The 16,237-nt window shown below is 44.9% G+C and overlaps 1 long non-coding RNA gene across 4 annotated transcripts in view; it reads left to right on the top strand.

Annotated features, from left to right (window-relative positions):
• Positions 1–2,623, top strand: part of LOC141084071 (uncharacterized) — a 54,557-nt gene extending 51,934 nt beyond the window's left edge. For all 4 annotated transcript variants that reach the window (XR_012230923.1, XR_012230921.1, XR_012230922.1 and 1 more), the window contains one exon: positions 510–2,623. This is a non-coding gene — a long non-coding RNA (uncharacterized lncRNA). The remainder of the gene's footprint in view (positions 1–509) is intronic.
• Positions 2,624–16,237: the final 13,614 nt, after the last annotated feature.

Genomic DNA, 16,237 nt, shown 5'->3' with positions numbered 1-16,237 from the left:
CCAGTTTTGTCTCTAAGATATTATATTTACCTAATGATCCGTCCATGTGACCTGGGCCAATTTGACCATGGACGGATGATTACGTCATCGCAATCGGCCACACTCATTCACTGGTGGTTTTCAGCCGGGAAGGTCGCATCTTGGCTCTGTCCAGATTGAAAACTAATTATCACTGGGCTCCATTCCCAGCCGGACTGAGCTGCGATCAGATCCCCACTAGCACAGTGAGCGCTCACGGTGCTAGAGGGGATCTCACCGAAGTTACGGCAGCTCAGCCCGGCTGGGAACAGAGCCCAGTGACCGGAGGTTACCTCTATGACGTTACCCTCGGTTACTGACGCTGCGTTCCCAGCCGGTCTGAGCTGCGGTGACTTCGGAACACAGAACAAACCTTGTGACAGGTTCCCTTTAATACTGAGCTATTTTTTTTTTTTTTCAATACTTCATGTCAGGACTTTATGATTAGTCACCAAGTTCACTCTGACTTTTTCATGCATCTTTTTCTATAGCCAACTTAAGCTTAAACCCAAGTTCTGTGCTTTTAAGCTTGACAAGATCCAAACGGCAGAGGCTCCATTATCTCGAACACCAGCGGACCAGGCCGTTTTCAGAGGGTTTTCATTTGTCAACTAGAAAACCCTGAAAAAGACACCATCTCAATATCACAATATCAGAGCAAGCTGTGTAACTGAGCTTCCAGAAGATCATGCAGAGAAGACCAGAAGATCGAATGTCCAACATCATCAGGGACCTCCATGTGGATAACTATAAGTGATAAGTAAAAGTAAATATAGGTAAAAGAGGAAAAGTATTTTTAAACTCAACTAAAAAAACAAAGAAAAGAGAAAGGATGAGTATAGAAAAAAGGTTAAGTATAATTAAGAAAAAAATAACTATAGGTAAGTTTTGGTAAGAAAGTATAAGTATAGGTAAATATTGGTAAGAGAGAATAATTATAGTTAAAAACATAAGTATAGATAAAAAAGAATAAGTGTAGGTAAGTATTGGTAACAAAGGATAAGTATAGGTAAATATAAAAACAGAAAACAGGATAAGTGTAAATAAGATAAGTATATAAAAACTCATAATAAGTAAGAAAGGATTAGTATAGGTAAGAAAATATAAGAATAGGCAAAAAAAGGATAAGTACTGGTAAAAATGGATAAGTATATTTAACAATCAATAAAAAATGATAAACATAGACTTACCTAAGTATAGGTAAAAAAGGATAAGTATAGGTAGGAAAGGATAATTATAGGTAAAAAAAGATAAATGTATGAAATAAAGGATAAGAATAGGTAAGAAAGAATAGGTGTGGTTAAGTATAGGAAAGAAAGGATAATCATAGGTAAGAATGAATAAGTGTAGGTAAAAGAGGATAAGTGTAGCTAAGGAAAAGTAAGAAAATATAAAAAAAAGTATATGTAAGAAAGGATGAGGGTAATTAAAAAATGATAACTATAGGTAAGTGAGGATAAGTGTAGGCACGAGAGAATAAGTATAGGAAAAGAAAGATAAGTATAGGTAAATTTAGGTAAGAAAGGATAAGAATAAATATGTTAGAAGTGTAGGTAATAAAGGAGAAGTATAGGTAAGTAAGTACAAGTATAGTTAAATATAGGTAAAAAATGATAAGTATAGGTAAGAAAGGATAAAAATAGGTAAATAAGGATAACTGGATAAGAGACGTTTAGGCAATAAAGGATAAGTATAGAAAAAGGATAAGTTTTCTAAGAGTAAGCGTAGTAGAAATAATCCGTCAATCAGCGCATCATTTCTACAGAACCAACCTTGTGTTTGTTGGCCGGGTGGCCGCCTGCCTGTTTACACTGCACAATTATCGGGAAAAGATGGATCCTAAGATCGCCCATCCCTGATATTCTCCCAGTGTAGGTGCGCCCTTAGTTATACACAAGCTTTATATAGTCTAGAGATGAGAAGATAGAAATCTATGTATTAGATAAGTATAAAATACCCCATGTACGGGGGTATCAGGGCCCATCCAGCACTGACACTGCAGTGACCCAGGGATTAGCCGATCGCCAGCACTTGGGGTCAGGAAGGAATTTTTCCCCACACATGGGGTTGTTTCGCCTTCCTCTGGGTCACATCCTTTATATGCAGTAAATCCTATAAATGGCGCTAGATGATTCAATTAAACTAAATTTGATAATAGATCATAAAAGTGAATAAACCCCATTCACTGTGTCGTCTTTATATTCTGCTGTGACTATTATTATAATGTTGGTCTGCTGTCACTGCCCTAATATAAAAAAATTGTATAAAGGAAACATGATCATGACATTTTGAATGCGCAGGATATCAAAGACCCACATAGCTTATAATGTGCCAATATGAATAGAAACTAAGTGGTTAATGAATAGCCTGCCTACTGCAAAGTGCACATGAAAGCAAAGGTTAACTTACATGGATGCAGATATGTTGCACTATGCGCCATGGTACCACCTCGACAGCGCCGTTTCGCCTACCAGACTTCTTCCATATGGGGGCAAGTCCTATTTGCCCCTCTGCTACCTTTTTAATTAAATACCCGTTGTATGTAAAATACCTTTTTGTAAATAATTTTTAATTATACTATTTAATAAAATATTTGACATTTTAATTTTGTTGGGTTGATGCCTCATTTTCCACTTTAATTGATTGGGGATTTTGTATCATCCATCACATGTACATGGGATAGGGCCGACGCCATCAGCGACTGCTCTAACCCAAGTGTAGTCTCCTCCACTAATATCCCTGCAGGTCACAGATCATGTAGAGGGCGCTATATTCCATAGTCACTGTACTTACCCCACAGGGGATCCACACCGTGCACCATCGCATTAGCCTCCAGCCCATCACATATGGAAAGGTGACCTGGTGCAAGGGGATGCAAAGGGATAGAATATATTAGTACAGCAAGAGATGTATTCAGGGGATAGCGATGGAGAAGGAGGTGTCGTAGGCTATACAGAACAAGGAGGTACAGTGGCAGGATGAAAAGGGCATCTGTCAGAAGCTTATGGAATATTCTATGGACACAAAGGTCTAAGATTTCACCTTAAAAGTGGATCTGTTAGCAGCTTTCACATTACGCACTGCAAAACTTATTATATCTCTGATGAGACTGGTGTACTTACCATGAAAATCAATATGAAAATGGCTGTCCAATTCTCACATTTAAAAGAGCATTTTATGAGTCCCTGACTCAAAAAATTCATTTTTCAATTAGGCAGGAAACTTTCATACAGCCTTTCTTTTTTTTTTAAACTGTTTTTATTAATTTAACAAGGAAAAGGGTACAAACAATTACAGTATGTTCATGACATTAAACCATAATCCCACTGTTTCCCTTATCTCACCCCCTCCCCATCCTGCAAATGTCATCATTTAAAGATTCCTTAACCCCTTAGTGACGGGGCCAATTTTTTTAAATTCTGACCAATGTCACTTTATGTTGTCATAACTCTGGAATGCTTCAACAAATCCCAGTGATTTTGAGACTGTTTTTTCGTGGCACATTATAATTTATGATAGTGGTAAATATAGATTGATATATTTTGTGTTTATTTATAAAAAATATCAGAAACTTGACAAAAATGACAAACTTTGAATGATTATCCCTTTAATCCAGATAGTCATACTACAGAAAAACATTAATAAATAACATTTCCCACATGTCTGCTTTACATAAGCACCATTTTTAAAACGCCAGTTTATTTTGTTAGCCTTTTAGGAGGTTTAAAAATGTAGCAATAATTTTTCATTTTTTCAAGGAAATTTACAAAATTTATTTTTTTTGAGGGACCTATCCATGTTTGAAGTGACTTTAGGGGTGCTATATATATTAGAAATCCCCAAACATGATACCATTTTAAAAACTGCACCCCCTGATATATTGAAAACTGCTGTCAGATAGTTTATTAACCCTTCAGATGATTTTCAGGAATTAATGCAAAGTGGTATAGCCAGAATGAAAAAGTGTTTGTTTACCACCTAGATGTCGGTAACTTCTGAACTGACCGCTATAGCCGGGAGACTCTAAGGCCGCTATTTGGCCATGAACTGCTATGGCAAACATCAGGACCACACAATCGTGATCTCGGTGTGTCAATTAGATTAAAGCGGAAGCACCCACAATCTATTAACCATTTATTTGATGTAGTCACTTTTGACAGCAGCAACTAAGGGGTTAAACAGATATGGATGGTGCCAACATCGATCATTTGTGATACAGAAAGTTGTCAGATGTAGTGGACAGCCGACAGCTGCTGGATTGTCACCTGTATGTGGATGATATTCCCTTATATCTCAGGTCAGTAGATATATGTATTGGCTGTCACGAAGGGGTTAAATTGGTGCATGTCCTCCAATGCTTTGTAGCAAGTACCATCTGGTGCTCTCGAATTGTTCCTAGACTCTGTATCCAAGGAGGAAATAAGAAATGACCATCTGGTGAAAAACTTCTCTGTTAACCTTTCTTTGTTAGTCAAGGTTTCCAACCAGTCTATTTTTAAACAAAATGAATTTTTGTCAAAATTAATGATTGTTAGCGCGGGTGGTCTGGAGCGGGAAACTCCGAGAGTGGACCCTCTGGACCGTGGCACCGAGGGACCCCGGGCGAGCTGCCAGGTGGAACCAACCACTATACAGGGACCGTTAGGAGCAGGCCCAGGGGTTCGAGTACCACGGTAGCCGGTACCGAGAGGGGCGGCTCAGGATGGACCGGAGTAAGACTGAGACTGGAGTAGGACGGCAGGAGCACTGAAGGCAGGACTGGAGTAGGACGGCAGGACTGGAGTAGGACGGCAGGAGCACTGAAGGCAGGACTGGAGTAGGACGGCAGGAGCACTGAAGGCAGGACTGGAGTAGGACGGCAGGAGCACTGAAGGCAGGACTGGAGTAGGGCGGCAGGAACACTGAAGGCAGGACTGGAGTAGGACGACAGGAACACTGAAGGCAGGACTGGAGTAGGACGGCAGGAACACTGAAGGCAGGACTGGCGTAGGACGGCAGGAACACTGAAGGCAGGACTGGCGTAGGACGGCAGGAACACTGAAGGCAGGACTGGAGTAGGATGGCAGGAACACAAGGCAGGACTGGAGTAGGATGACAGGAACACTGATAGCAGGACTGAGGAGCAGCCGAGACTGGAACTGCAGGAGCAGAGTGTGCACGATGGAGCGAGGCCAGAGTGTCAGGAAACACAACGATCAGGCGCCTCCCTCTGGGAAGCGGCCTGATATGGCCCCGTCTGGTCAGCCATTGGTCCAAAGGTGCTTCCGGGTCAGGGCACAGCCGGAGCATAAGAAGCAGGAAGGAGGCGCGGCCTATGGCGCATGCGCATAGCATGCAGGGAAGGCATCGGTCGCGGGCCTGTCTCAGGTGACCGCCGCGGCCGTCAGGTGGAGAGAGGCTGCGGCGTGGGAGCGGAGGCCGGGTGAGTATGGCGGAGCGGTGTAACAATGATTTTGACTGAACATTTGAGTTTAACCATTGATGTAATATACTTTTTCTTACTGCTGAGGCCCAAAACACTAACATGGCCTTGGTGTGCTTTGGTAATACTCTTGGAGTCTCCTCTAGAAAATTAAAAATAGCCCATTGCGGGGTAAGAGGGAACTCAAAACCACTCAATTGTTGTAACTCGGAGTGAATATCTCGCCATAACTTTTGAATTTTAGGGCAACCACACATATAATGGTAGATGTCAGTATTATGTAAACCACTGTCATGTCCGCCATGTCTGTTGTGCCGCATGACCCCTGGAGCAGTGTGCACGTGCACTGAATTCTCATGCCCGTTATGTCTCATGCTGCAAGATCCCTGGAAGCAGTGTGCACACGCACCTCGTGACTGTTCTGCAAGATGCCTGGAGCAGTGTGCACACGCGCCTTACCTCATTGCTGCACGCTAGGTAACCATCCATCTCTGCTCTGATTCTGCAATCCTCTCTGTATTCCTGGAGCCCCTGATCATGTGACCTTTCCTATGTTCCAGCACTGCCCAACCCAGCTAACCTCTCAGTGTTTGTGGAGCCCCTGATCATGTGACCTCTATGGTCCAGCCTAGTCTGATCTAGCAACGCTCTCTATGATCCTGGAGGATTGAACCGGAAGTTCTCCCCTGGTCCTGACCCGGAAGTGCAGGTGCTAATGCCCTATATCAGACCGCCCCTCCCAGAGTATCGTTGCTTCCCTGCATGGCTGCTTAGTCTGCTCGGTCTGTTATGAATGAGTCACCATAGGAGGCAAAAACAGAAATGCTAGCTAAGTCCAGAAAATCAGAGAAGTTGGCAGCTATCGGATTGCAGACCCCTGAACCTATCAACACAACTAGCAGTAGCCGTGGGGGGTTCCTACGATGACCTAGACCCCTCGATCACAGCCGGAGAACTGCCTAGCCTAAAGACAGAAAGGGAAATCTAAACTGCCCCAGAGCAAACCCCAAATCAAAAGGCAGCCCCCAACATATAATGACGGTGAGGCAAGAAGAAAGAACACTAACACAGACAGAAAGATAGACTGAGCAAAGACGGGGCCCAAGCTAACTTGATGGGAAAGGACAGGAAGGCTGCTGTCTGCAATCCGTGAAAAACCCTACAAAAATAAGAGCCAACAAACTGACAGTGAAAAAAGACCCTGAAGACGCTAAGCTTCAAAAAGCTATGTCAGTACTCAGGAATATTATGAAGACAGAGCAACAGGCAAAAGGAGATTCAGCTCACCCCAGCAGGGAATGGCAGAATCCAGAAAAGCAAGGCAAACAAAAAACAAAACACAAATGCTAACAGGCAAAGCAGAAAACTTAGCTTTAGAGGAGCAGGAATCAGACTGGTCTCAAAGAAGTCCACAGAGAAATCACCCGCAGGGCAGAAGGGCGTCGGCAGCCTTATATCCAGTCTGTGACTCCACTCAGCCAGTCATCATCATTAGTCTCAGGTGCCTGATAATCAGGCTCATTACCTTTATCAGAATAGGGAGTTCACCAGACCTCAGTGACGAAGGGGAAAATGAACTCACAACAGTACCTCCCCCTTGAGGAGGGGTCACCGAACCCTCAACCACGCCACCCGGGCGATCAGGGTGAGCCCGATGAAAGGCACGCACAAATCTTTTGGCATGAATATCAGAGGCCGAGACCCAGGAATTATCCTCCTGACCATAACCCTTCCACTTAACCAAATACTGGAGTCTCCGTCTAGCCAGACGGGAATCCAGTATTTTCTCTACCTCATATTCCATGTTACCTTCAACCAATACAGGGTCCGGAGGTGCCACCCCAGGAACAACTGGTTCAACAAACCTCTTCAACAAGGACTTATGGAACACGAAAAGAGACCGGATTAATAATCTCCAAAATCTTGTAAGGTCCAATAAATCTAGGCTTAAACTTAGGAGAAGCCACCTTCATAGCAATATTTTTTGATGATAACCACACCATATCACCAACTTAAACTGGGGACCGATGGTCCTATGTCGATTGGAAAACCGCTGGGCCTTTTCCTTGGAGAGAGATAACTTATCCACCACTTGGTCCCAGATCTGGTGCATTCTCTCCACCACAGTGTCAACACCTGGGCAGGCAGAAGGCTCCACCTGCCCTGAAGAAAATCGAGGATGAAACCCAAAGTTACAAAAAAAAGGTGACATCAAAGTGGCAGAACTAGCTCTATTATTTAAAGCAAATTCGGCCAAGGGCAAAAATGAAACCCAATCATCCTGATCAGCGGAAATAAAACATCTCAAATACGACTCCAAGGTCTGGTTTGTTCTCTCTGTCTGCCCATTGGTCTGAGGGTGAAAAGCAGAGGAGAAGGACAACTGAATTCCCAGCTTGGAACAGAAAGTCCTCCAAAATCTAGACACAAACTGAACTCCTCTGTCAGATACAATGTTCTCAGGAATCCCGTGCAAGCGAACCACCTGTTGCAAAAACAGGGGCACCAACTCAGAGGAAGACGGCAACTTAGGAAGTGGTACAAGATGAACCATCTTAGAGAACCTATCACAAATCACCCAAATAACAGTCATTCTTTGAGAGACCGGCATATCAGAGATGAAATCCATTGAAATATGGGTCCATGGCCTCCTGGGGACCGGCAAAGGCATCAACAACCCACTAGAGCGAGAACAAGATTTAGACCGGGAGCAAGTCCCACAGGACTGCACAAAATTCCTGACATCATGAGACAAGGTGGGCCACCAAAAAGAGCGACTCACCAGATCCCTAGTACCAAAAATACCTGGATGACCAGCCAATGCAGAGCAATGAACCTCAGACATCACTCTCTTCTTCCACTGGTCAGGAACATACAACTTTCCACTGGGACAACGCTCAGGTTTGTCCTCCTGGAACTCTTGCAGAGCAAGTCTCAAATCGGGCAAGATGGCAGAAAGAACTACCCCTTCGCCTAAGATGGTAGCAGGCTTGGTCACCACAGGAGAATCAGCAAAGAAGCTCCTAGAGAGGGCGTCTGCCTTGACATTCTTAGTTCCAGGAAGAAAAGAGACCACAAAATCAAAACGTGTAAAAAAACAAGGCCCACCTAGCCTGTCTAGGGTTCAAGCGTTTAGCCGACTCTAGGTAAATCAAATTCTTGTGGACAGTGAGGACCACAACTTGATGTTTAGCTCCCTCCAACCAATGTCTCCACTCCTCAAATGCCCATTTCATGGCCAACAGTTCCCGATTCCCCACATCATAGTTACGTTCAGATGGAGAGAACTTTTGGGAAAAGAAAGCACAGGGATTCATTTTAGATGTTACAGGATCCTTTTGGGACAAAACAGCTCCTGCACCAATCTCAGAAGCATCCACCTCTACCTGGAACGGGAGTGAGACATCAGGTTGCCGCAAAACCGGGGCGGAGGTAAATCTTCGCTTCAGCTCCTGAAAGGAAGCAACAGCCTCCGGAGACCAATTCAACACATCAGCACCCTTCTTAGTCAGATCAGTCAATGGCTTGGCAATACTAGAAAATTTTGCTATAAATTTCCGATAAAAATTAGCAAAACCCAAAAACTTCTGGAGGGCCTTCAAGGAAGTGGGCTGAACCCAATCATAAATGGCCTGTACCTTGGCCGGGTCCATTTCAATAGTTGACGGAGACAAAATAAATCCCAAAAATGAAATCCTCTGTACTCCAAAAAGGCATTTCGATCCTTTGACATACAGTGAATTCTCCCTCAAGATCCGGAACACAGTCCGAATATGTTCCACATGAGAATCCCAATCCTTGGAGAAGATCAAAATATCATCCAGATAGATAATCAAAAATTTATCGACAAAGTCTCGGAAAATATCGTTCATGAAGCACTGGAAGACAGAAGGGGCATTAGTGAGCCCAAAAGGCATCACCAGGTACTCAAAATGTCCCTCCGGAGTATTAAACGCCGTCTTCCATTCATCCCCCTGCTTAATGCGGATAAGATTATACGCCCCCCTGAGGTCAAGCTTGGTAACCAGCCAGCACCTCTAACTCTAGAGAATAGATCCGAAATCAGGGGTAACGGATACTGATATTTAATAGTAATTTTGTTGAGGGCACGATAATACAAGGCCTTAAAGAACCATCCTTTTTGGCCACAAAAAAAAAACCGGCACCTAAGGGTGAAGAGGATGGTCTAATATGACCCTTCACCAACGCCTCCTTAATATAGGATCGCATAGCATCGTGCTCGGGTACAGATAAATTGAAGAGCCGACCCTTGGGAAATTTACACCCCGGGCTCAGTTCAATTGCACAGTCATAACTCCTATGAGGAGGCAAAGATGCAGATTCATTCTCACAAAATACATCATAAAAGTCCGCCAAATAGTCAGGAACATCATGCGACTGAGGAGAGGTGGAAAAAACCGGAGCCTCACTAAAGGCACACCGACAACCCCAACTCACCACAGACACAGATTTCCAATCCAAAACTGGATTATGAATTTGCAACCAGGGAAACCCCAGAACAACGGCATCATGCAGACCATGCAACACCAAAAATCTGCAATTTTCTTGATGGTCTGGGGCGACCCGCATGACCACCTGGGTCCAAAACTGAGGTTTATTTTTTGCCAAAGGAGTAGCATCAATCCCCCTCAAAGGTATAGGCGTCTGCAGAGGTGTCATCGGAAATCCACAACGTTTGGCAAAATCCAAGTCCATTAGGTTTAGCGCTGCTCCTGAATCCACAAAAGCCTTGGCGGAAAATGTGGACAGGGAGCAGATCAGAGTAATTGCCAGAAGAAACTTAGGTTGAACACCACCAACAGAAAACGTGTGTGCAAAGCGTTTCTCTCGTTTAGGACAAACAGAAATAATATGCGAGGCATCGCCACAGAAAAAACACAGCTTATTACGCCTTCTGAACTCCTGACGTTGCTCCCTGGACAAAACTCTATCACATTGCATAGGTTCAGACGTCTGTTCAACCGGTGGAAACACCTCTCGTGCAATCCTGCGTTCACGTAAACGCCGATCAACCTGAATGGCTAATGACATAGAATCGTCCAGACCAGAGGGAACAGGAAATCCCACCATAGTATCTTTTACGGCTTCTGACAAACCCTTCTGAAAGAGAGCAGCCAAGGCATTATCATTCCAGGTAGTAAGGACCGCCCACTTTCGGAACTTTTGACAGTACAACTCTGCAGAATCTCGACCCTGGTTCAATGCCAACAGGGTCTTTTCAGCCTGATCCATAGCATTAGGTTCGTCATACAACAACCCCAAGGCTTGAAAGAATGCGTTCACATTAGTCAGAATAGGGTCATCTGGTTTCAAAGAAAACGCCCAATCCTGGGGATCGCCACGCAGCAAAGAGATGACAATTTTAACCTGCTGCGCGGAGCTCCCTGACGAGTTAGGCTTCAAGGCAAAAAATAATTTACAATTATTTTTGAAACTCAAAAATTTAGATCGATCCCCAAAAAATACATCAGGTGTAGGGATCTTTGGTTCAACAGCATGCGAACGAGCAAGGCAGGCGGAAATTCCCCGCACTTCCGCAGCGAGCTGCTCCACATGATCAGCCAATTGCTTTATCTCCATTGAGAGAAAAAAAAAATTCCCCCTACGGCCTCAGAGATATAGAGGAAAGAATAAACACACTTTTTTTTTTTTTTTTTTTTTTTTTAAACACAATTCTTTCCTGCTATTGAGTACCCTAGGATCTGCGGTATGGCGGGTGATTCTGTTATGAATGAGTCACCGTAGGAGGCAAAAACAGAAATGCTAGCTAAGTCCAGAAAACCAGAGAAGTTGGCAGCTATCGGATTGCAGACCCCTGAACCTATCAACACAACTAGCAGTAGCCGTGGGGGGTTCCTACGATGACCTAGACCCCTCAATCACAGCCGGAGAACTGCCTAGCCTAAAGACAGAAAGGGAAATCTAAACTGCCCCAGAGCAGACCCCAAAGCAAAAGGCAGCCCCCAACATATAATGACGGTGAGGCAAGGAGAAAGAACACTAGCACAGACAAAAAGATAGACTGAGCAAAGACGGGGCCCAAGCTAACTTGATGGGAAAGGACAGGAAGGCTGCTGTCTGCAATCCGTGAAAAACCCTACAAAAATAAGAGCCAACAAACTGACAGTGAAAAAAGACCCTGAAGACGCTAAGCTTCAAAAAGCTATGTCAGTACTCAGGAATATTCTGAAGACAGCAACAGGCAAAAGGAGATTCAGCTCACCCCAGCAGGGAATGGCAGAATCCAGAAAAGCAAGGCAAACAAAACACAAATGCTAACAGGCAAAGCAGAAAACTTAGCTTTAGAGGAGCAGGAATCAGACTGGTCTCAAAGAAGTCCACAGAGAAATCACCCGCAGGGCAGAAGGGCGTCGGCAGCCTTATATCCAGTCCGTGACTCCACTCAGCCAGTCATCATCATTAGTCTCAGGTGCCTGATAATCAGGCTCATTACCTTCCTTTACCAGAATAGGGAGTTCACCAGACCTTAGTGACGAAGGGGAAAATGAACTCACAACATCGGTCACTCTCTGTATTCTGTGCCCCTGCACTCTGCCCTGTAGTGCGTCTCTGCACACGCTCTGCTTGTACTCTGCCTCTTGTTCCGTGCCTTGTCTTGTGTTTGTCCTTGTGCCATGTTTTGTCTCTGCCATGCTTGGACTTGTAGTCCTTCCTGTGTTCTCTGCCTTGCCTGCTTTGTCATGTCTTGCCTTTGCTATGCTTTGCCTTGCTTGTTCTTCCTTGCTCTTACCTATGGTGCTCTGTTGTGCCTCCTGGCACACGCACCATTCCTCTCCTCTTATGGTGCTCTGTTGTGCCTCCTGGCACACGCACCATTCCTCCTCTCTTACCTTTTGTGCTCTCTTGCACATTCCATGGCTAGTCTCAAGGTACTCCCTTGACCCGGCTCTGGGCTTCAGCCTACGCTCCGCTGCTAGCCCTTTTCTCTCTCTGACCCCCGCTCTGTGCTTTTGCCTACGTTCCGCTCCTTGTTCCGTATCTAGTCTAGCTTTGCCTTGTTTCTTGCCTCGCCTTGTTTCTTCGTGGGCCCTTTGCATGGGCCTAGCCTTCCTAGCCTCCTGTTTGTGCCTCAGCCGTGCCCGCCTGCTTGCCTCAGCCGTACTCGTCGGCCAGTGACAGCTGTGTCGCCTGTTATTCCCCAGCCGGGTTCGCTGGAGTCTTGCCCATCTGTCTGTGCTGCAGCCTGACCAGCTAGCCAGTGCCCCAGCCGTGCTCTCTGTGCTTCCTTGCACCCACGCTGTCTCTGCACTGTGCTTTGCGTGCTTCTCTAATAGCATGCGCAGGCCCTAGCCTGCTCCTTGGCATACCTCCCCGTGCTTCTGTAAAAGTACGCGCAGGTCTTGCCATGTACCCTGTCATGCCCTCTAGCACGCACAGGTCCTACCCTATACCCTGGCGTGCTCTGCACGCGGACTCTGCTTTTAACCCTGACCCAGGCGTGCCCCTCTGCACGCGCAGGACTCTGCCTTGAACCATGACCCTGGCATGCCCCTCTGCACACGCAGGACTCTGCCTTGAACCTTAACCCTGGCGTGCCCCTCTGCACGCGCAGGACCTTGCCTTGAACCCTGTCCCTGGCGTGTCCCTCGGCACGCGCAGGACCTTGTCTTGTACCCTGACCCTGGCGTGTCCCTCGGTACGCGCAGGACCTTGCCTTGGACTTTGAACCCTGGCGTGTCTCTACAAATGCACCCTGTCTCATATGTTGAACTTTGAACCCTGGCGTGTCCCCTACACGCACCGTACTTTGCACGTTGAACCTGGCGTGTCCCCTACACGCACCTCTGCACCTTGCCCTGGACCCTGGTGTGCCCCTAGCACGCACCCTGCCTGGAATCTTGCCTTGGACCTCGGCGTGTTCCCTAACACGCACAATGTCTGGAGATCTGTCGTGCCTCCTTGCCTGTACCCTGGTTTGCCTGCTGGATTCCCGGAACCTGCCATCACTGCCAGAGATCGTAAGCATGAAGACTGTGGCCTGGTGTCCGCAGCCTGATGCCCTGATCCTTGCCAGCTGTCCGGAGTCCGATGCCATCGTGTCCTTGCCGGTAACCAGGCTTACCTTCTGGCACGTACCATGCCATGGACCTTGGCATGCCACGCATGCACCTTGCTGTGTTTGCCTGTTATCACGTTTTGCACTTAATGTTATCCTGAATTTGTCTTAATGAAGATGCCTTGAATTCACGTCTTGTCTTGTTTCCTGCATGTCCTTTGTCGTCACACACTCGTACCTAGAGTCTACTTGAGCCGGCCATCTGGTTCCAGCAGTCGTGGTGGCTCACCCCCTTGGTCTTGCCCCTGACACTCCCTGTATAGGGGGTGGTTCCTCACAAGGTCAGCTTGCCCTAGGTGGGTGGGTGCCACGACCCAGAGGGTCCACTCTAAAGAAATTGACTCCGTGTAAGCTGACCTCATCACAACCACATTTAACACATTGATAAGAATTTGTAGGAGACATTCTGGATTGGACATAAGGGTAATATAAGCTCTATGTAGTAATAATATGGCCATATCGGTATAACTATTATATGGAATAACTCCTTTGTGTCTCAGTAGCTTCTAAAATATCTCCAACCCCTCCATATCCTTTATCCATCTCGCTGGAACCGAGGTTTTAGCATCCCAAGACCATTCCTTCCGCAGAGTGGAATATATGGTGCCAGTTGACACCAAATGAAACCTACCCGTTCTGAGAAGAGTGTCCAATTTATCGCCTGTTCTCTCTCTCTGTCTGCTAGCCACAAACCTAAGAACCAGACTACGTGCCTGCAGGAATAAGAACGGTCATCCTTCAAATACAGGATAACGAGACAGTCTCGTCAAAAGTGATTGTAGAGAAACCATGATCTAATAAATTCACCCCAAAAACACACTTCTGTTGTGCCATTATTTCATAGATTTTAGGCGGTTAACCTTTCAAAAATAGTGGGTTACCTAGAAAAGGCTGGAATGGTGACAATCTACCTCCCAAATTACACAATTTCCTCCCTCTTCTCCAGGACAAAATAGTTTGCCAAAGTATCGGATGATCTCTAATTTCATCAGGGAGTTCTTCATTAGTCAGATGTAACAAAGCCATTAAAGATATATGTGGATAAATCTGCCCCTCTAGATGAGTATTGGCGAAGTGGGATGTTCCCCGCATCCAATCTATTACATATCGCAAGTTAGCTGCTATGTTGTATTTAGCAATATCAGGGACGTTAATGCCCTCCTCAGATCTTGGAAGTTACAACTTACATAACCCAATGCGTGAACGGCCCCCCATTCCCCATATAAAAACCGAAATGTCCTATTCAATAGGTTAATGTATGATTTGGATAATAGAAGTGGTAATGTTTGAAATAAATATAATAATTTAGGAAAAATTATCATTTTAATTAAGTGACATTTCCCGGTAAAAGACAAGATAAAATGTTTCCAGGAGTTGAGGCTAGTAACCTTATTAATAATGGGTCTATAATTAAGGCAATACAATTTATGTGGATCCGCTGGGAGTCTAATGCCCAGATATCCAATAGACTCACTCTTCCATTGAAAGGGAAACCAGCTCTCAGCTATTCTGCCCGCTCTAAATATCGCTAATGCTTCTAACTTATTATAATTTATTTTAAAGCCAGTAAGATGTCCAAATTCTTCGATTGTCGAAATTATGGTTGGGATAGCTTGTGTTGGGTTGGCAATAAATAATAAAATATCATTGGCAAAAGCCAATAATTTTATTTCCGTGTTCCCTGTAGGAATCCCATGAAAATCCGGTATATTTTGAAGAGTTCTCAACAAGGGATCTAATGCTAAATTAAACAATAATGGAGACAATCGGGATCCCTGCCTCGTGCCCCTCCGAATGGCAAAGGGCACCGACAGGGTGTTGTTTATAAAAAGCCTAGATGTGGGGTCCCTATATAACAATTTAATAGCATTGCAGAACCATGACCCAAACCCTCTGACCTCTAACAGCTTATATAAATAATTCCAGGAAACTCTATCAAAGGCCTTATCTGCGTCAAGACCCACTACTATGTTCCTTTTGCCCTTATTGACTCTACAACTAGATATAGTACCTATTGCTGTTCTTATATTATAGGTTATCGATTTTCAATGTACAAACCCAGTCTGATGTGGTGAAATTAACTCAGGAATAATTTGCTGAACCCTGGTTGCCAATATTTTTGTCAAGAGTTTAAAATCTGCATTGAGCAGTGAGATTGGGCGGTATCCCTCCACCTGCAATGGATCTTTCCCAGGCTTAGGAAGCATAATAATACAAGCCTCATTAAATCTATCTAGAATATAACCCTTTTCCATGACCTGATTCCATTAAATAACTCAACTAGGTGTGGACCTACTGGTGGGCCTAAGATTTTATAATATTCTCCACTAAACCCATCTGGACCCGGTGCCTTAGAAATCTTAAGAGTAGAAATGGCTGACAGGACCTCCGTAATGGTAATAGGTGAGTTAAGCAGGTTTCTCTGATCCTCCGTAATGCCAGGAGCCACCCCATCCCCAAAGAAACATGATGCCTCCATAATCTCTCCCCCTCCTGCATACAAAGATCCAAAAAAAGTCTAAATTCCTTTATTATTTGTTCATTGTCCGTAGTGACTATGCCATTTTGATTACGAATCCTGGTAATCCTAGTTGCTCGTCTAAAAGGTTTAGTGAGAGAGACCAGTAACCCGGCCTGTTCCCCCATTTAAAGTATTTGTGTTTTTGATAATCTAGACTGTACAACGCTCTTGTGCTCAA

The sequence above is a fragment of the Dendrobates tinctorius genome, unplaced genomic scaffold (assembly GCF_039654945.1).
Source record: "Dendrobates tinctorius isolate UK_male_01 unplaced genomic scaffold, ASM3965494v1 ptg000022l, whole genome shotgun sequence".
Taxonomy (NCBI): domain Eukaryota; kingdom Metazoa; phylum Chordata; class Amphibia; order Anura; family Dendrobatidae; genus Dendrobates; species Dendrobates tinctorius.
The sequence above is the reverse complement of the archived record's forward strand: the minus strand, read 5'-3'. Positions and strand labels throughout refer to the sequence as shown.